Here is a 20,947-nt window from a genome sequence, read left to right on the forward strand (position 1 = left end):
AGAGGAGCCCTTGTTGTAGTTATCCATGTTGGTCATGTTATCATGTAACAGGCAGAGGCTGCAAGAAATGTAGTGTGAACATATGGAGGCTGTTAGTGCGTTGTGTAACCACATAGAGAACTGCGCAGAGATAAGGACAGAAATCCATATAGCTAGTGCCAGCTAAACAATACAAGAGCAGAGTGCCATCCTAAAGAGTGACTGAATGCCACCAGAACAGTAGGGTGTGTTCACACTGAGTCTTTCTGCCAAGCATTTGGAGTGGAAACTGCCAAGTTTTAGTAAATATCCACTTCAAAGACCCCACAAAATGACTTGGTGTGAACATACCCTTAGAGTAATCGAGAATGCCAGCCTAAACCGTGACAGCGGGCCACCAGAACCAGAGGACCCCGAGAAACCATGCAGTCAGAACTCCAGACCCCCATTATGTAAGGGTGACCCCAACATTGTAATGTATAGAGAAGCTCTGTGATGTATATTTACTTAGCAGATGAGAAAATCACTGATAAAAGTGGGAGTAATTAGCTTGAAAGGTATAGGCCTTACTAATAAAATAGCATTTGGGGCTCAATCTAAAGTCCACATTAGGAAGTCGTTACCTGGGTGTTTCCTCCATTGCTTCAAACATGGGGAGAACACACACATGGCAAGGTGACATTGCCAGCCAAGGACTCCCCTGTAGAGTTGAGCGCGGTTCGAGGTTCTCCAGTTCGCGGCTCGAGTGATTTTGGGGGCTGTTCTAGATCGAACTAGAACTCGAGCTTTTTGCTAAAGCTCGATAGTTCTAGATACGTTCGAGAACGGTTCTAGTAGCAAAAAGACAAGCTAATTACTAGCTGGCTTTCCGCTGTAATAGTGTAAGTCACTCTGTGACTCACACTATTATGAAATTTCAGTGTATAGTGTGCGGGAACAGCGCATTCAGATCACTGCTGCTGGGATAATGGCGATCGCCATTTTTTTTTCTTCCTTGTCTTCCTTCCCTAAGCGCGCGCGTGTAGTGGGGCGGGTCAGCATGTCAGCCAATCCCAGACACACACACAGCTAAGTGGACTTTTAGCCAGAGAAGCAACGGCATGTGTGATAGGATGTCCATGTCACATGTCCCTGCATTATAAAAACGAGTGTCTGGGTGTCAGTCACCGCCGGCGTAGCTCCTGTCTCCGATACTGCTGTGTACGCTCTATACACAGCGCTATACAGAATAGGGATAGAAGTTTCTTTCAGCCCTTCTAAGGGCTAATACCGGCACGGTCAGAGCCATAGGTGACAGGTCCGTGAAAACAGATTTTAACAGCTACACAAGATGACAGCGTCTGTGTAGCTAAGGTCAGGGATTTCCTCGCTGCATTTCCCCATTAGGAGGGATAGAAAGGGAGGCTTCCTTTCCTCTACCCAGACCCACATCCCTGCCACTGTACCCTCCTGCCCTTTGCACACTCAAGCTCATTGTTACTAAGCCATTATACTAGCAAACACTGAGTGAACTTAGTGGCATCCTAAACGTGGCTGTTGGACTTCTGTATAGTCCCACTAGTGCAAAGATATTTGCAGCACGTCTGCCTGCATTGCACACTCAAACTCATTGTTACTAAGCCATTATACTAGCAAACACTGCTGCCAGTTTAAGGGCCGTAGTTGCATTGTCAGGGATAATTATTGTTGTTTATTCTGCTGATAATAAAGCTAGACCACCGCTGAAATCTACCCACCTCTCAATTTTTACTACCACATTTTAAGTGCACAATCTTGTCGCAATCAAAATGAGTGGCAAAATGACAGATGCTGGTGGAAAGGGGAAGAGGCGTGTTGTAAAAGGAAAAAAAGGGTTTGTCCGTGGGGAAGGTGGCAAAGCTCCATTAACATCTGCTGAAGATAGACCATCTTCCAGCAAAAGTAAGATGTCTACTACTTACCGTGGACAATCCGATGTGCTCCCTTTTTTACGGACACGAACAACTGGAACAAAGGTAGATGATGGCCAAAAAAGGAAAATGCTTGAATGGATCTCAAGTGGTCCAACAAGTGCCCTCTCCGCCACCTCAACTACCGCATCCAAAAAACACCAGTCCTCTCAGTTGTCAGCCCAATCACACTTGCATTCTCACAGCTCTGAAGTCTCCATCCGCCCTGCACAGTATGGTGGAACTGAGATGGCTGAGTCTGTAGAGCTGTTCAGTCACACTATAGCCTGGGAATCAGAGGTCTGCTCCCAAGCTACAGTGAGTACAGACCAGGAAATGGTCTGCAGTGATGCCCAGAACCTTTGTGACTCAGATTCAGGCTGTGATGACCAAGTTTCTGAGCATAATGTTGACCCTTATTCACAAACTGAAACACCTGTGGTAATAGACAATGAGGAACATACTGATGACGATGAGACGCAGATACCAGATTGGGATGACAACTTAAATATTCGGTCAGGGCAAGAAGAGGCTCGGTCTGAGGGTGAGGGGAGTGCAAACACAACAATTGATGAGGAAGTTCTAGATCCCACATACTGTCAACCCACAGTCAGGCCCTCGAGGAGGTCAACAGAGACGGTGGAGGAGGATGCAACTGACGACGAAGTTACCTTGCGCCTTCCTGGACAGAGTCGGAGTACTGGTAGCACGTCTACAACTGCATCCTCAGCCACCACTGTGCCTCTGAGCACTAGTCGGGGTGGATCAGCAGGTCGCATGCCCTCTAAGCCTTGCCTAGCCTGGTCCTTTTTTGACATAGCAAAAGATCGCCCAAATTATGTGATCTGTAAAATTTGTCGTGATTCTGTTAGTAGAGGGCAAAACCTCAGCAGTTTGACAACTTCTTCCATGAATCGTCACATGAATAAATATCATATTTCCCAGTGGAAAGCTCACCGTGCTGCAATGCGGCCTAGCAAAGCGAACCATCCACCGCCTGCCCCTTCCAGTGCATCCGTGCGCTCTTCATCTTCTAGGACTGTGGGGACAGCTGTCACACCTGGTTTTCCACGCACAACTTCCACCACTGTAACCGCAACAGGCAGTTTGCTTGGTAGGTCGTCAGTTGGTTTGGAAGGGGAAACAAGTGAGTGTGTACAGCTCTCTCATACATCGATAGCACCAACGTTGGATGAAGGCAACATCATGTCTACGCCTGCACTTTCCTCACAAACCTGCATTTTTCCAGGGACACCCTACTCAACACCGTCTACACACAGCAGCCAGATCTCTGTCCCTCAGATGTGGACAAATAAAAGGCCATTTCCTGCGACCCATGACAAAGCTAAGAGGTTGACTTTATCCCTCTGTAAGCTCTTGGCTACCGAAATGCTGCCTTTCCGCCTGGTGGACACACAGGATTTTAGAGACCTTATGTCTGTCGCTGTGCCCCAGTACCAGATGCCCAGTCACCACTACTTCTATAAGAAAGGTGTGCCCGCGCTACACCAGCATGTCGCACACAACATCACCGCTTCCTTGAGAAACTCTGTGTGTGAACGGGTGCATTTCACCACCGATACTTGGACCAGTAAGCATGGACAGGGATGTTACATGTCGCTGACTGGGCACTGGATAACTATGGTGATAGATGGTGAAGGGTCTGCTGCACAAGTCTTGCCGTCCCCATGACTTGTGTGTCAATCCTCTGTCTGTCCAAGTTCCGCCACTGCTTCTGCCTTCTCCAGCTCATCTGGGTCCTCCACCTCCGCCCCAAGCCTGCCTGGTCAGGCCACCAGCGTTCTCACTGCGCAGAAGGAATCACGCACCCCTCATTACTATGCTGGCAGCAGAGCGCAACGGCATCAGGCGGTCTTTAGCTTGACATGTCTTGGAAATAAGAGTCACACAGCGGCTGAGTTGTGGGCAGCTCTGCAGACTGAGTTTAATAAATGGTTGTCTCCACTCAACCTGCAGCCTGGTAAGGCCGTGTGCGACAATGCTGCAAACCTGGGTGCGGCCCTTCGCCTGGGCAAGGTGACACACGTGCCTTGTATGGCTCACGTGTTGATCCTTGCTGTCCAGCAATTTTTAACACACTATCCCGGCCTAGATGGCCTTCTGACCAGGGCACGAAAACTGTCTGCTCACTTCCGCCGTTCAACCGCCGCAGCTGAGCGACTTGCATCGCTCCAGATGTCTTTCGGCCTGCCGGTTCATCACCTGAAATGCGATGTGGCGACACACTGGAATTCGACTCTCCACATGTTACAGCGACTGTGGCAGCACCGCCGAGCCCTGGTGCAATGCGTCATGACGTATAGCCTGGGCCAACGAGATGCAGAGGTGGGGAAGATCACCCTGATGGAGTGGTCTCAGATCAAGGACCTATGCACCCTTCTGCACAGTTTCGACATGGCGATGAATATGTTTAGCGCTGACAATGCCATTATCAGCATGACAATTCCAGTCATTTACATGCTGGCGCAAACGCTAAACACTATTCGGAGTCAGGGGGTGAGACATCAGGAAGGGGAGGAACTACAGGAGGATTCATATGCGCAAGACACAACAACATCACCAAGGTCCAGACGTTTATCATCACCAACGCGGCAGGCATGGGACCATGGGGGACAGGGATCAACAAGGGCGCATGGTAGCAGGCGAAATGTTGAGGAAGGTGAAAGAGAACATGAAGAAATGGAGGACGAACTGTCCATGGACATGGAAGACTCAGCGGATGAGGGAGACCTTGGTCAAATTTCAGTTGAAAGAGGTTGGGGGGAGATGTCAGAGGAAGAAAGAACGGTTAGCACCTCTATGCCACAAACACAGCGTGGACTTGGTCCGCATGGCTGCGCAAGACACATGAGCGCCTTCTTGCTGCACTACCTCCAACATGACCCTCGTATTGTCAAAATTAGAAGTGATGATGACTACTGGCTTGCCACACTATTAGATCCCCGGTACAAGTCCAAATTTTGTGACATAATTCCAGCCATAGAAAGGGACGCACGTATGCAGGAGTATCAGCAGAAGCTGTTACTCGATCTTAGCTCGGCTTTTCCACCAAACAACCGTGGTGCACGGAGTGAAACTCCCAGTTGTAACTTGACAAACATGGGACGGTCTCGTCATCTTCAAAAGTCTACCCGCACCAGTAGCACCGTACCTGGTGCTGGTAACAGCAATTTTATTGAATCTTTTCATAATTTTTTTAGACCCTCCTTTGCAAGGCCACCAGAGACAACAAGTCTGACACATAGTCAACGGCTGGAGAGGATGATACAGGAGTATCTCCAAATGAACATCAATGCCATTACTTTGCAAATGGAGCCTTGCTCATTTTGGGCTTCAAATCTTGAAAAATGGCCAGAGCTCTCCAGTTACGCCTTGGAGATTTTGTCGTGTCCAGCTGCCAGAGTTGTCTCTGAACGTGTCTTCAGTGCTGCTGGGTGTGTGCTGACAGATAAGTGCACGCGTCTGTCCAGTGACAATGTGGACAGACTAACGTTCATCAAAATGAACAAGTCATGGATCCACAAGGAATTTACTACCCCTGTGTCATCCTGGGGAGAGTAAATGCTTGTGGATTTGGAATGTGCTTGATGCAAATCAAAACATCCTGTTTGCAACTAGGGCACAAGTGCTGCCACTGATGGGGTGTCTGTGTGGCCCAATTTTTGGAAAAGAAGGGAGACTCCACTTGGAGTAACCCTTGCTTACATTGTTTTTAAAAATGATCCAAGATGAACAGAGCTGGGATCAGGAAAGACTTAGCTACCTACCCCGGTGTCATCCTGGGGACGGTTAAGGATGGCGTATTTTTGAAGGTGCTTGATGCAAATCTAGCTGTGAAGTGTACAACTGGGGCACAAGTGCTGCCACTGAAGGGGTGGGTGTGTGTGGGGCCCAATTTTTGGAAAAAAGGGAGACTCCGCTTGGAGTCACCTTGCGGTGTTTTACATGATTTTAGAAGGGCGTGCCATGCCTATATCTGTGTCTCCTCCTCTTTTTCCTTGTCCAGCTCTTTTGTTTTTGCATGAGTATATGTCCTTGTCACTTTCCCATGTGTTTGTGTTGTGTTGTGAGTTGTTTGTCACCTTTTGGACAACTTTGAGGGTGTTTTCTAGGTTTTTTTATGTGTTTGTGATTGCCTGCCATTGTTTCCTATGCGGTTCGAGTTCGGTTCGTCGAACGTTCGCCGAACTAAACTCGAACGAGACCTCCGTTCGACGAACCGAATTCGAGCCAAACCACGGCCGGTTCGCCATCTCTACTCCCCTGTGCTTCACGGATTCTTTGTTTTGGGGGCAAATATAGAAAACAAAACAGACTCCAAAAATTCTCAAGCTAAGGCCTTTATTCCACTTGTGTTTTGCGGGGACGAGTGCAATCTGATAAAACATCGGATTGCTCTCACTCTAGTGCAAAACTATGGGGCAGTGTCCATCTGCAAATGATTTCTCATGCCATATCAGTATGAAAAATGAATCACAGCATGCTGCGTTTTGCAGCGAGTCTCGGCTCACCACCCCCATACTAGCCTATGGGTGCGTGTGAAACATCGCACTGCACTTGCATATCATCCAACCCCATTGCGATGTGCGCAGAGATAGGCCGCAGAGGAGAAGAGGAAAGTGTTCCCTCCCTCTTTTCCGCTGCTCTGATCTGATCACAAGATCGGATCACAGTCGCATGACCCTCGGCTGACACACGCTGTAGAGGGTCATTAGCATATCGCTTCCGATGCTCTTGCATCAGAACCTATGCGCAGGTGGAATCAAGCCCTAAATCTCCTCCTAGTTGTTAGGCCCGTTTCACACATCCAGCATTTCTCTGGATTGCCGGATCCGTCACACTCCAGTACAGTGGCATTGCGGTAACCTCCGGTCTCTGCTGTCATGTGACCGGAGCATGTGACCGAAGCTTGCCGCGATGCCATTGTACTGTATTACAATGTACTGGAGTGTGCCGGATCCGGCAAAATGCCAGATGTGTGAAACGGGCCTTATAGACAATAAATAGAGCTGAATACTCAGTTCCTGACCACCAAACGAACAGCTTAGTGATTGTCTGCAGCACTGTCGAAATGACATCACTTTTGTAGTCAATCAGCAATGACCAATTCATCTCCCGGTAAAAGCAGAGATTAGCACTAAGCTATTAACGCTTTAAATGCTGCAAGTCTTTGACAGCTGTCCTGGGATGTGCTATTCCAAGCACCTATTGGCCCCCTGCAATGCAAATGCAGCGTGCAGGTTGGTTGCCATACCAGTGCTGTAGGAGAGACAAAGCTTTAAACCTTGTCTTTTACCATGGTGTCAATGTGATCCCATACAAATTGGTACAACTAGTGATTTTTTTTTTTTTATTTCATGGTACCAGACAAATGAGAATTTGGCTGACAACAGAGAGAAATAGCTTAACTACACACCTTGTTCAGCTGTGCTGGAGACACAGCTCTTGAATGCATGTCAAATTTGGTGCAGCCAAGTCCTAGACACCTCCAATTGGCATTTTCAACCCAACAGACCGGCAAATGAACAGACCCAAAAATAAAATGTCAGTATATATAGACTACACATGCAAAAATATTACAATTAAAATGACAGTAATATAATGGCAAACATTGGTTTATTAAAATTGCTATAGGATTTAATCCCCTCTTCAATGAGCATGGAGGGCTGCAAAATGGAGGCAAAAGTATAACAGGTCATAGGTGAAAAATCATGTAAATCAATAAAACCCTACAACGTTAGGCAATGCAATCATGTTTAAAACACACTGTAATAGAAGTCTTACAAAAATATTTAAAAAAAATACAAAAACATTTTATATAGTTAAAAAAATTATAGTAATCAAAGTTGAATTAATAGAAACAAATTGAGTTCATAATAAAAATTCTAAACATAATCCATAAAATGTATAATGAATGTACGTAGTAAGGACAAGGCGAATTCACCAAGTAAAAGTGGTGGTGTTTACGTGAAAATGTAAATCTATGTGTAGCGCCCAGGGATATGGGGTACTCAGTCCCGGGCGGTAACAAATGGGGATGTCACTCTGGTGGCCGTTGCCCGGTCCCGTGCCCTGGGCCTCTTTTGTAATGGGGATATTTACAGGGGTGATAACAGTTATTGTCATGTGACGCCACTTGTGGGTTGCGGTTAAGGATGGAGAACCGCCGCTGCGGAGTGTAGGTACTCCCAGAGCTGGTGGTGATTGCAGCAATGGTGTTAGGCCCTTGGCAGGTAGGGCAGTGGGAGATGATGAGGGGTAATAACGGAGACCACACCAGGTTGTCTTTAACAGTCTCTACTCACTTGGATCCAGAGGTTGCTGGTTCAGGTCCCAGGAGTATCAGTGCCGATGTAGTGACCCAGGTTGCTCTGTTCCCGGCGCTCCATGTTGGTTGGGTCCCCATAGCGTGAAGCTTTTGTGCCCGACTGTCCCTTTTGGGGTACAGTCTCCTCCGTACGGTGGGCAGTGCGGACCCTGCGGGGAGGTAAGTGTCCGAACCCTGATCCTAGTTTACTGCTGATGCCCCCGCATTATTTAGTTCAGTGAAGTCTGTGAAGGTGTCCTCACTGGGAAGGTATTTATCAAACCGTTTGAAACTGACGCTTGACCTAGGACCCTGTGCCCCACGCGTGCTCTGGTACAAGCGGTACCCGTGTGAAGCACTCTCCTGTGCCCCCGGGCCACCGTTACACGACCCAGCTCTCAGGCACATCTTTCCTCTTTCACCACTACTGACTTTCTGACTGCTGTCCCCTCCCACCAGGCAGTTCCCTGTAGTACCATGAGTGTCTCCGGGGCGCTACATTTACCTGTACATACTGCCACATCATAAACATGTATGTGAGGCACAATATACTGTAATAAAGTATTAACGTGTACGCCCCTAAGGGGTTCTTCTCCATCACTGTTTCCCCCTTGTAAAAAATAACATATACTCGCCTCTATTCTGTGCCCCCCCTCCCTCAAAAAACGTTGTTACTTGTTGTAAATCAGGTCCTAAATATGGTGACCCCTGCTGGTATAGGAGCAACTTTCTAGGGTATAGGTGGTCTTGTTTGAGGGGGACGTAGGACGGTAAGCGATGGCATCACACTGCTATGATATAGGAACCTGCCGATATAGTGACACAGTTGTGTGTGCCTTCTCTTAAAGGGACTTATCTTTAAGTCAGCCCAGGATGACTATTCACACCAAGTACAGGCCACCTGCTGATTTCTACCTATCTCCTCCCTTCTCTGCCTCTATGAAGCCAGCGCTGTCAATCACAGAATAGAGGAGGGTGGAGATTGAGGGAAAAGAAGCAGGTGGGAAGGTGAATTTAAATCATTAGCCCCGCCATGATGCACAAGCGCCTGTATTTGGTGTGAACAGTCATCCTGTGCTGATAAGAGTCCCTTGTAAAGCTGGGTTCACACTAAGCGACAGCAACGTCGCTGTTATGTCACCATTTTCTGTGACGTAACAGCGACCTTGTAAGTCGCTGTTGTCGCGGGCGGAGGAGGGGACGCTGCGCTCTCCCACTGCTCGGGTCCGGCTGCCGCTGCTGCTCAGTGGCTCGAGCGATGGGCCGGATCCCGGGGACTCGAGCGGCGCTCCTCGCCCGTGAGTGAAAAGGGGTTTGGTTTTGGGGATTTATTGTCCGTGACGCCACCCACGGTTGTGGTGATTTTTGGTAACACCACCGCTGCTCTGTATGGGGATCCCGGGAGCGGTGACAGGGAGCAGCAGGGTTGTTAGTTCTCCCCTCCGTGGGTAGGGGTTGGTTGTCCCGGGGCCCAGTGATGGGGTGGAGGATGAGGGATGGCAGGCCAGGTGCGGGGCTTGGTGAGGTGCAGTGTTGCGGGGGGCAGCGCTGTGCCTCACGGCACGGTGGTACTCACTCAGCCTGAGACGGTGACACAGTTCTCGGTAAAACACACGGCTGGAAAGACGGTTCCCACGGACGGCTGCTGTGGCTTTTCCCCGGTAGTTAACGGTGACTGTCTCTTTCCCTGCACCTTGTGTAATGTTGGTAGCGATGGGTTCCCACCGGTAACCCGCTCCCCGACTTGTATATGGGCCGGAGGAGCCCCTCTCTGCCCGCAGGCGCTGGCCCTGAGAAACTGGTGCCTTGGCGGTGGCGGTGTCTCTCTCATACGGTTGGACTGTTGCCTTCAATCGGGACTTAGTTGTTTGGAAACCCGGAGGTCACCTTCACTGACGGATTTGTCAAAATTACGGCGACTCCTAGCCTTGCCGGGATCCGAAAGGCCCCTGCCAATGGTGCTGGCCTCTCCTTATGTACCGGTCCGGTACCGCCGGGTCACCACCCGTCCACAGTCCTCACGGCACCTCCGATAGGCCACTCCTGCAGACGGTCACCGCCGTCTGCTAACCTTGCTGTCTCCGTCCGGGGCACACACCCGGACCAACTTCAGGCTTTTAAGCTGTCACTTTCCTCTTTTCACTTCCACCTCTCAAACTCAACTTCAACTAACTCCTCTGCACTCAAGCTCTGCCTGAGCTAAACTCTCTCTAACCGCCTGTGTTTTCCCTCCTCCAGGACTGTGAACTCCTTGGTGGGTGGAGACCAACCGTCTGGCTCCACCCCCTGGTGTGGACATCAGTTCCTGGGGAAGGCAAGAAGGATTTCTGGTCTAGCTTTGATGTGCCTAACCAGGGTGTAGGATGTGGTGATGTCATTACCTGTGACCCCTGGCTTGTCCAGGGCGTCACACTGTTATGATCACTGCTTAGCTGTCAAACACAGCAGCCGAAGCAGCGATCATAATGACACGCGTCGCTGTGCTGCAACATGTGCAGAGAGCAGGGAGCCGCGCACACTGAGCGCTGGCTCCCTGCTCTCCTAGCTACAGTACACATCGGGTTAATTACCCGATGTCTACTGCAGCCACATGTGCAGAGAGCTGGGAGCCAGCGCTGGCAGCGTGAGAGCGGCGGAGGCTGGTAACGAAGGTAAATATCGGGTAACCACCTTGGTTACCCGATGTTTACCTTGGTTACAGCTTACCGCAGGCTGTCAGACGCCGGCTCCTGCTCCCTGCACATTCAGGAATGTTGCTCTCTCGCTGTCACACACAGTGTTGTGTGCTTATCAGCGGGAGAGCAACAATAAAAAAACGAACCAGGGCTGTGTGTAACGAGCAGCGATCTCACAGCAGGGGCCAGATCGCTGCTCAGTGTCACACACCGCGAGATCGCTAATGAGGTCACAAAAACCGTGACTTAGCAGCGATCTGAGCAGCGATCTCGCTGTGTGTGAATCACCCCTAAGAACCTCTTTTAGTTTTGAAGCATGTAAGACATTGTTTTATACTACGTGGACGTCCATCCAACCTAGTGTTGATTTTAACCTCATGGAATAAAATTTGCTTTTTAACCTTTTTTCTCGGATGTGATGCTGGAAACACCTTTTTTCTATTGCTGACGTTTTGAGGCGTAGAGGTGGAGCTGTGGTGGAGGTGGAGTCTGAAGGGGGCTCAAAAATTTTGGCAGTTGGGGCTCTAAAATTCCTGGTGGCAGCCCTGGGCAGGACGTACTAGCAACATACAGGGTGCGGCGCGGCTGAGGGAGTCCTGCCCACCTGTCTGCTTAAGAGGAGCGTCCTCTGTAATGGTGATGGCAGACGGCGTTGTTGCAGGTTACACTGTAGTCCAGCAGCCTGAAGAGTGGAGACGGATCGATGACCTGTTCTGTGAAGGTGCCTGCCGACCTGTTCACTGGCAGCAGACAATGGAGCCACACTATGTGAAAGGGGGGCAACGGCGGCACATTATGTGAAAGGGGGGGCAATGGCGGCACACTATGTGAAAGGGGAGGATTGTAATTTTCTATAAGGTAGGCATGAGGATGTCTTCTATCAAAGTGTTCTGGGGCATCTGATCTATGTAGTTTCAATCCTCCATTCCCAATCTATACACTGTGTATGTATGTATGTATGTATGTATGTATATATATATATATATATATATATATATATATATATATATATATATATATATATATATATATATAGGTTGGGAATGGAGGATTGAAACTGCATGGGTGACACACCCCAGCACATTGTGCCCCACTGGCCCTCCCTCCATCTTGGATATTTCCAATGTCTGACTCGCCATACTGTGTGTGCCCCTCCATCAGGATATTCTGCATGTATCATGATGTATGTAGTGGATATAATGGAGGGGCACACACAGAGTGCAGGGCAGGGACATCTGCCCACACCAATCCCATACTCCATATATATTTTCACTACTACAATAAGGCCATGTGCACACATTGAGTATTTGGTGAGAATTTTTACCTCAGTATTTTTTACAGCTACGGAGGTAAAAAACTCACCAAATGCTGACCGTGCACACATGGCCTTACAAATGAGGTAAAAAAACTCACCAAATACTCAATGTGTGCACACGGCCCAAGGCCTTGTGCACAAGTTCAGTATTAGGCCCCTTTCACACGTCAGTGATTCTGGTACGTTTGTGCTTTTTTTTAAACGTACCAGAATCACTGACATACGCAGACCCATTATAATGAATGGGTCTGCTCACACGTCAGTGATTTTTCACTGCACGTGTCTCCGTGCGGCTTACGCGCGTGTGCCGCACGGAGACATGTCCATTTTTTTCTGGCATCACTGATGTTCCACGGACCACGCAGTGGTGTGGTCCGTGAAACACGTGCCAGAAAAAAATGTGCTTTTAAAATAAAAAACATTTTAACTCACCCGGCGTCCAGCGATGTCCTCTGCAGCCCGTTCTCCCTGCTGCTTCTAAGCTGGCTGGCATATTCATTATGCGCGACACAGCCGACCCGGAAGCAGCTGCTGCAGGGGTCAGCGCCGGCCGGATGCTGCACCGCGGGAGGATTCAGCACCACGGAGAGCGGGAGCGGGCACAGGTGAGTTGATTTCTAAGTGCAATCACGGGCCACGGAGAACGGAGCCCGGATTGCACTTAGACAACCCACGTGTGCCGAGATTCACGGCACACGCAGGGACATGTGCGTGTTTTACACGCCAGTGAAAAACGTCCCTATTTTTCACTGACGTGTGAAACGGGCCTTAGAGTTTTTGTTACCTTAGTATTTAAGCTATGTTCACATAGGGCAGTTTTGCAGTTGTTTTTTCGTTGTTTTTTTTTAATTGGTTTAATGCTAATAACAAACTGCAGCTTTTGGTCAGATTTTGCTGCAGAAAAAAACACCTTGTGTGAACATAGGCTAAGGCCATGTGCACATGTTCAGTATTGGTGAGGTTTTACCTCAGTATTTGTAAGGCCTCGTGAACACACTGAGAATTTGATGAGTTTTTTACTTCAGTTTTTTTTAAACTATGTTCACACAGGGGGTTTTTGCTAATTTTTTTCATTTTTTTGGCAATAGTCTTGTTTACAGATTAAAGTTGGACTGTTCAGTACTATGCCTTAGTGTTTTCTTCAGCGCTCTATTGGGAGACCCAGACGATTGGGGTATAGCTACTGCCTCCGGAGGCCACACAAAGCACTACACTAAAAAGTGCAAGGCCCCTCCCCTTCTGGCTATACCCCCCCGTGGTATCACGGGTTCTCCAGTTTTCAAGCTTTGTGCGAAGGAGGTCAGACATCCATGCATAGCTCCACAGATTTTAGTCAGCAGTAGCTGCTGACTATTTCGGATGGAAGAAAAGAGGGCCCATATAGGGCCCCCAGCATGCTCCCTTCTCACCCGTTGATGGTGTTGTAAGGTTGAGGTACCTATTGCTGGTACGGAGGCTGGAGCCCACATGCTGCTTTCCTTCCACATCCCCCTGGGGGGCTCTGAGGAAGTGGGATCCTGCCTGCCTCAAAGCTCTGACGCCGGGCTCCATCCACAGACCCATTTGAACCTGCTGGATACGGAGCTGGAGTACCGTTCAGGGACATGGCCCTGCACCATTACAGGTACTCTGTGTCCCCGTACACACAGGCACAGCACACTCCAGACTTGCTGGGTGTGCTAGTGCGCCGGGGACAGTAAAGGGTTACAGTCACTGCAGCTTTGCTGAGTGACTTTGTGTATTGGGAACTACCGCGCCGGACGCTCCGGGAGCGGCGGCGCGGCTGGGACTTGTAGTTCGCCGGGGACTGGGCGCCGACCGCGCTTTTACGGCGGCGGCGCTTATAAATCCAGTCCCCGGCTTCTGCGGCCTAGTGCCGCTTCGTTCCCGCCCCCTCCCTGTCACTCAGGGAAGGGGACAGACGCTGAGCAATCAGCAGCGCCGAGGGCTGGAGCCTTATTTACATGCTCCAGCCCTCTCACTGCACACTGTCGGACGCCGGATTCCCGCTCTGACTTGGGGCACGCCCACGGCCCGCCCCTCCTCACACGAGCTGGGGAAGACGCCGGCAGCCATTACTGCAGTCCGAGCTCGGACTTTCGGCAACCAGGCAGGACGGTGGCGACCATACACCCGCTTATAGGCGGGCGGTAAGCGGCACACATAGTGCTGACCCCAATATATACTGCAGTGTGTACATGTGTATTTTAACTGCATAGGTCGCTATATGCCCGCTTGGAGAGCGACACATCAGCAGCAGGAAAGCAGGTGTGCTAAGGCACAGGCTTTCTAGGCTGCTTGTATTGCACGTACTGAAGTGTTCATTTGTGTTTATGCTTGTATGCTATACACTGCACTGTACAGTCGCTAGTCTTAGCTATATTCTCCTGGAATGGCTAGACTACAGCAGCAGAAAACCAAGGGTGCTGGGGCACAGGTTTTTTTCTATGCTGCTTGTATTGCATGGGCTGCAGTGTGCATTTGTACTTGTGCTTGTATGCTATACATTGCACTGTATGGTCACTCTTCTGGGCTATATTCCCCTAGATGACTAGTCTACAGCAGCAGAAGAGCAGAGGTGCCAGGGCACAGGCTTCTATGCTGCTTGTATTGCTTGTGCTGCAGTGTTCATTTGTACTTTATGCTTGTATGCTATACATTGCACTGTACGGTCACCAATCTTGGCTAGATACTTCTAGATGGCTAGTCGGCAGCGGCAAAAAAGCAACACAGATTTTCAGTGCTGTTTTTACTACATGGGATGCTGTTCATGACACCGTCCCATTGTGTGCATGCTCCCCTGTAGCACTTCGTCTGCCGGGGTCTCTAGCGCTTCGTCTGCCGGGGTCTCTACTAGTCGTGGCCAAAGAAACCACCTGTCATCCCTGTCCAAGGACAGGGACGGAGTTGCAGTTTCGACAGATATATTGTCATAAGATAGAGACTTGCAGTCCAGACAGGCCATGGGCAATCTTCCTGACCAACCTCATTTGGAACGGGGGGGTCCCAGGAGGACTCTCTGTATGATAAGGCAGCTCTCCAGGACTTTGATCCTGACATCGCTATCAATCCGGATACACCGGATGGTAACGCCATACGGAATGATCCTATAGCGTCCATCAATGGAAGGTTGGATCTTTCTCCCTCAGCTCCCCCAGTGGAGGAGTCAGCTTCACAGCAGGAGAAGTCCCTTTTCAGTATCTCAAACGGATATTGAGTATTTTTCTGGCCACGCTGACTTCAGAGAAGCAGTCCAGAAACACCACGCTTACCAGATAAGCGTCTTCTCCAAACGTTTTTAAGATACACGTTATCCCTTTTCCCCTGACGTGGTCAAGCGCTGGACCCAGGGTCCAAAGGTGGATTCTCCAATCTCCAGGCTTGCGTCTAGAGCCATAGTTGCACTGGAGATGGGGCTTCACTTAAAGATGCCATTCACAGACAGATGGACTCTGGTTGAAATCTGTCTAGGAGGCTATCGGCGTGTCGGTTGCTCCGGCATTCACAGCCGTATAGGCAACCTAACCTTTTCAGCTGTTCTTGCGCAGCTGGCCTTGAGCACATGTACATCTGTACCGCAGAGGCGTCCGTAACTCCGCAATGTCTGCACTGCGACTTACCCTATTAATGCTGTCCTAAAAGTACAGTCGAGGTTTCGGTCCTTCCCAAGCTCGGGCAGGTCCCAATTGTCCTCGTGCAAAAGGGCTACAAAACCTCAGACGGGCTCAGATTCCGGCCGGGCTCAATCACGCCCAAGGAAGGCAGCCGGAGGAACCGCTACCAAGGCGGTCTCCTCATGACTCTCAGCTCTCTCTCTCTCTCCGCATCCGCGGTTGATGGCAGACTCCCCCGCCTTTGGCGACATTTAGCTGCCACAGGTCACAGACCGGTGGGTGACGGACATTGTGCTCACGTGCACAGGACAGTGTTCTGTTCTCGTCCTCCGACTCCATTCTTCAGAACGGCCCCACCTCCCCACCGAGCAGATGCCCTGCTGCAGGCGGTGGACGCTCTAAGAGCAGAAGGAGTGGTGATCCCTGTCCCCCCTCAGGAACGAGGGCGAGGGTTTGTACTCCAATCTCTTTGTGGCTCCAAAAAAGGGACGGCTCCTTCCGTCCTGTTCTGGACCTAAAACTGCTCAATAAGCATGCGAACGCCAGGCGGTTCCAGATGGAATCCCTCCGATCCGTCATTACCTCAATGTCTCGAGGAGACTTCCTTGCCTCAACAGACATCAAAGATGCCTATCTCCACGTGCCAATTGCTACGGAGCACCAACGTTTTCTACGTTTTGTGATAGGAGACGACCATCTTCAGTTCGTAGCTCTGCCATTCGGTCTGGCGACAGCCCCACGGGTGTTCACCAAGGTCATGGCAGCAGTGGTAGCAGTCTTGCACTCTCAGGGACACCCGGTGATCCCTTACTTGGACGATCTACTCGTCAAAGCACCCTCCCTCGAGGCATGACAACGCAGCCTGAATGTTACGCTGGAGACTCTCCAGACTTTCGGGTGGATCATCAATTTGGCAAGGTCAAATCGGTCACCGACTCAATCACTAACGTATCTCGGCATGGAGTTCACACTCTATCAGCGATAGTGAAGCTTCCGCTGAACAAGCAGCGTTCACTGCAAACAGAGGTGCAGTCTCTCCTTCAAGGCCAGTCGCACCCCTTAAGGCGCCTCATGCACTTCCTAGGGAAGATGGTGGCAGCCATGGAGGCAGTTCCCTTTGCGCAGTTTCATCTGCGCCAACTGCAAGGGGACATTCTCTGCCAATGGGACGGGCAGTCAACCTCCCTGGACAGGAAAGTCTCCCTTTCCCAGACGGCCAAGGACTCTCTGCAATGGTGGCTTATTCCCACCTCATTGTCACAGTGAAGATCCTTCCTACCCCCATCCTGGGCAGTGGTCACGACAGATACGAGTCTGTCAGGGTGGGGAGCAGTTTGTCTCCGCCACAGGGCTCAGGGGACGTGGACTCAGCAGGAGTCCACCCTTCAGATCAATGTTCTGGAAATCGGGGCAGGGTATCTTACCCTACTAGCTTTCCAGCAGTGGCTAGAAAGAGAGCAGATCCGAATCCAGTCGGACAACTCCACAGCGGTGGCATACATCAACCACCAAGGAGGGACGCGCAGTCGGCAAGCCTTCCAGGAAGTCCGGCGAATCCTCATGTGGGTGGAGGACACAGCATCCACCATATCCGCAGTTCACATCCCGGGCGTAGAAAACTGGGAAGCAGACTTCCTCAGTCGCCAGGGTATGGACGCAGGGGAATGGTCCCTTCACCCGGACGTGTTTCAGGAAATCTGTCGCCGCTGGGGGGTGCCGGACGTCGACCTAATGGCGTCTCGGCACAACAACAAGGTCCCGGCATTTATGGCACGATCGCGCGATCACAGAGCTCTGGCGGCAGACGCCTTAGTGCAAGATTGGTCGCAGTTCCGGCTCACATATGTGTTTCCACCTCTGGCACTCTTGCCCAGAGTACTGCGCAAAAAATCAGATCCGATTGCAGCCGCGTCATACTCGTCGCCCCAGACTGGCCGAGGAGATCGTGGTACCCGGATCTGTGGCATCTCACGGTCGGCCGACCGTGGTCACTACCAGGCTGGCCAGACTTACTGTCCCAAGGGCCGTTTTTCCATCGGAATTCTGCGGCCCTGAACCTGACTGTGTGGCCATTGAGTCCTGGATCCTAGCGTCTTCAGGATTATCCCAAGGGGTCGTTGCCACCATGAAACAGGCTAGGAAGTCCACCTCTGCTAAGATCTACCACAGAACGTGGAAGATTTTCTTAACCTGGTGCTCGGCTCAGGGAGTGTCTCCCTGGCCATTTGCATTGCCTACTTTTCTTTCCTTCCTGCAATCGGGGTTAGAAAAGGGCTTGTCGCTCGGCTTCCTTGAGGGGGAAGTCTCGGCACTATCCGTGTTTTTTCAGAAGCGTCTAGCACGTCTTTCTAAGGTGCGCACGTTCCTACAGGGGGTCTGTCATATCGTACCCCCGTACAAGCGGCCGTTAGATCCATGGGATCTCAACAGGGTATTAGTTGCTCTCCAGAAGCCGCCTTTCGAGCCTCTGAAGGAAGTTTCCTTTCTCGCCTGTCACAGAAGGTGGCGTTTCTCGTTGCGATCACATCGCTTCGGCGAGTGTCTGAGCTGGCAGCTCTGTCATCCAAGGCTCCCTTCCTGGTGTTCCACCAGGACAAGGTAGTGCTGCGCCCCATTCCGGAGTTTCTCCCTAAGGTCGTATCCTCATTTCATCTTAATCAGGATATATCCTTGCCTTCCTTTTGTCCTCATCCGGTTCACCGGTATGAAAAGGACTTACGTTTGTTAGATCTGGTGAGAGCACTCAGACTCTACATTTCCCGCACGGCGCCCATGCGCCGTTCCGATGCACTTTTTGTCCTTGTCGCTGGTCCGCGCAAGGGGTTGCAGGCTTCTAAAGCCACCCTGGCTCGATGGATCAAAGAACCAATTCTAGAGGCCTACCGTTCTGCGGGGCTTCCGGTTCCTTCAGGGCTAAAAGCCCACTCAACCAGAGCCGTGGGTGCGTCCTGGGCATTACGACACCAGGCTTCGGCTCAACAAGTGTACCAGGCAGCTACCTGGTCCAGTCTGCACACTTTCACCAAGCATTATCAGGTGCATACCTATGCTTCGGCGGATGCCAGCTTAGGTAGAAGAGTCCTGCAGGCGGCAGTGACACCCCCGTAGGGGAGGGCTGTTTTGCAGCCCTAACATGAGGTATTTCTTTACCCACCCAGGGACAGCTTTTGGACGTCCCAATCGTCTGGGTCTCCCAATAGAGCGCTGAAGAAGAAGGGAATTTTGTTACTTACCGTAAATTCCTTTTCTTCTAGCTCTTATTGGGAGACCCAGCACCCGCCCTGTTGTCCTTCGGGATGTTTTTGTTGTTTGCGGGTACACATGTTGTTCATGTTGAACGGTTTTTCAGTTCTCCGATGTTACTCGGAGTTAATTTGTTTAAACCAGTTATTGGCTTTCCTCCTTCTTGCTTTGGCACTAAAACTGGAGAACCCGTGATACCACGGGGGGGTATAGCCAGAAGGGGAGGGGCCTTGCACTTTTTAGTGTAGTGCTTTGTGTGGCCTCCGGAGGCAGTAGCTATACCCCAATCGTCTGGGTCTCCCAATAAGAGCTAGAAGAAAAGGAATTTACGGTAAGTAACAAAATTCCCTTCTTTTTTTAGGTGAAGGGTATATTTATTAGATAAGTGGATGTTTTTTAGGTTATAGTTTCGGCAACTATTTTTCAGAAATGATCTGTTTCAGGTGTATGATGATGGACCCGTCACGTGACCCGTCACATGATGTGTAGGGATGGAGGGGGCCCACAGGTCCTGAACAGCCCGGGGCCCTGGTTACCCTTAATCCGCCCCTGGGTACGTGTGGCATCCGTGTTAAAAACGGATGTCAAATGTACGTGAAACATGGATGTCTGAAACCAGCCTAACCCTGTCTTAGGCCTAAAACACACTTCCGCAAAAAAACCGTACGTGTCTTACGGTACGTTTTTCGGGTCCGTGTTCCGTTTTTTTTGGGGCGTTTCTCTGGTACGTATGGCATCCGTAGGATTGCGTATGCGAGCCGTGTGTACGTGTAAAATGTCCGTGTTTGTGTGTAAAATGCCCGTGTATGTGTACGTGGAATGTCCGTGTGAAATGTCCGTTTGTGTGTTGCACAATGTCGTTGATACATGTCCGCTGACAGCTGACAGAGTTGCGCGATGAGAATGAACTCGGGTGAAGTTCACCCGACTTCATTGTCATGCCGCGGCTCTGTCTGTGTGCCGCGTACTGATTAGTAGAGATGAGCGAACCGGTCCCGGTTTGGCTCGAAGTCGGTTCGCCGAACGGAGGTCCCGTTCGAGTTCGGCTCGTCGAACGTTCGACGAACCGAACTCGAACTGCATAGGAAACAATGGCAGGCAATCACAAACACAGAAAAACACCTAGAAAACACCCTCAAAGGTGTCCAAAAGGTGACAAACAACTCACAACACATGGGAAAGTGACAAGGACATATACTCATGCGAAAACAAAAGAGCTGGACAAGGAAAAAGAGGAGGACACACAGATATATGAGTATATGCAAGGAAACATTGATTCCATTATTGTGCAACTTGAGCCCTGCTCATTTTAGGCTTCCAATCTGGATAAATTGCCTGAGCTCGCCACGTACGCCTTGGGGATCTTGTCGTGTCCTGCAGCCAGCGTTCTCTCGGAACCTGTCTTCAGTGCTGCTGGGGGTCTGCTGGCAGATAAGCACACGTGTCTGTCTACTGACAATGTGGACATGGCTCTCAGAGGACTTTTCTTCCCCTGGGTCAGCCAGGGGAGGCGAAAGGCACGCGTATTTTTGAGAGTGCTTCATGCAAAGCATCTTTTTCATTTTGAAAAGGGGCATCAACTGATGTCAGTCAAGAGGGGTGTGTGTGGCCCAATTAGTGGCAACGAGGGAGACTGTGGTTGGAGTCCCCTCGCTGTGTTTCTAAAAGAACCAAGATGAACAAGTCATGGCTCTCAGAGGACTTTTCTTCCCCTGGGTCAGCCAGGGGACGGGAAAGGCACGCGTATTTTTGAGAGTGCTTCATGCAAAGCATCTTTTTAATTTTCAAAAGGGGGGTCAACCGATGCCAGTCAAGTGGGGTGTGTGTGGCCCAGTTAGTGGCAACGAGGGAGACTGTGGTTGGAG

This window comes from Anomaloglossus baeobatrachus, chromosome 5 (assembly GCF_048569485.1).
Source record: "Anomaloglossus baeobatrachus isolate aAnoBae1 chromosome 5, aAnoBae1.hap1, whole genome shotgun sequence".
NCBI lineage: Eukaryota > Metazoa > Chordata > Amphibia > Anura > Aromobatidae > Anomaloglossus > Anomaloglossus baeobatrachus.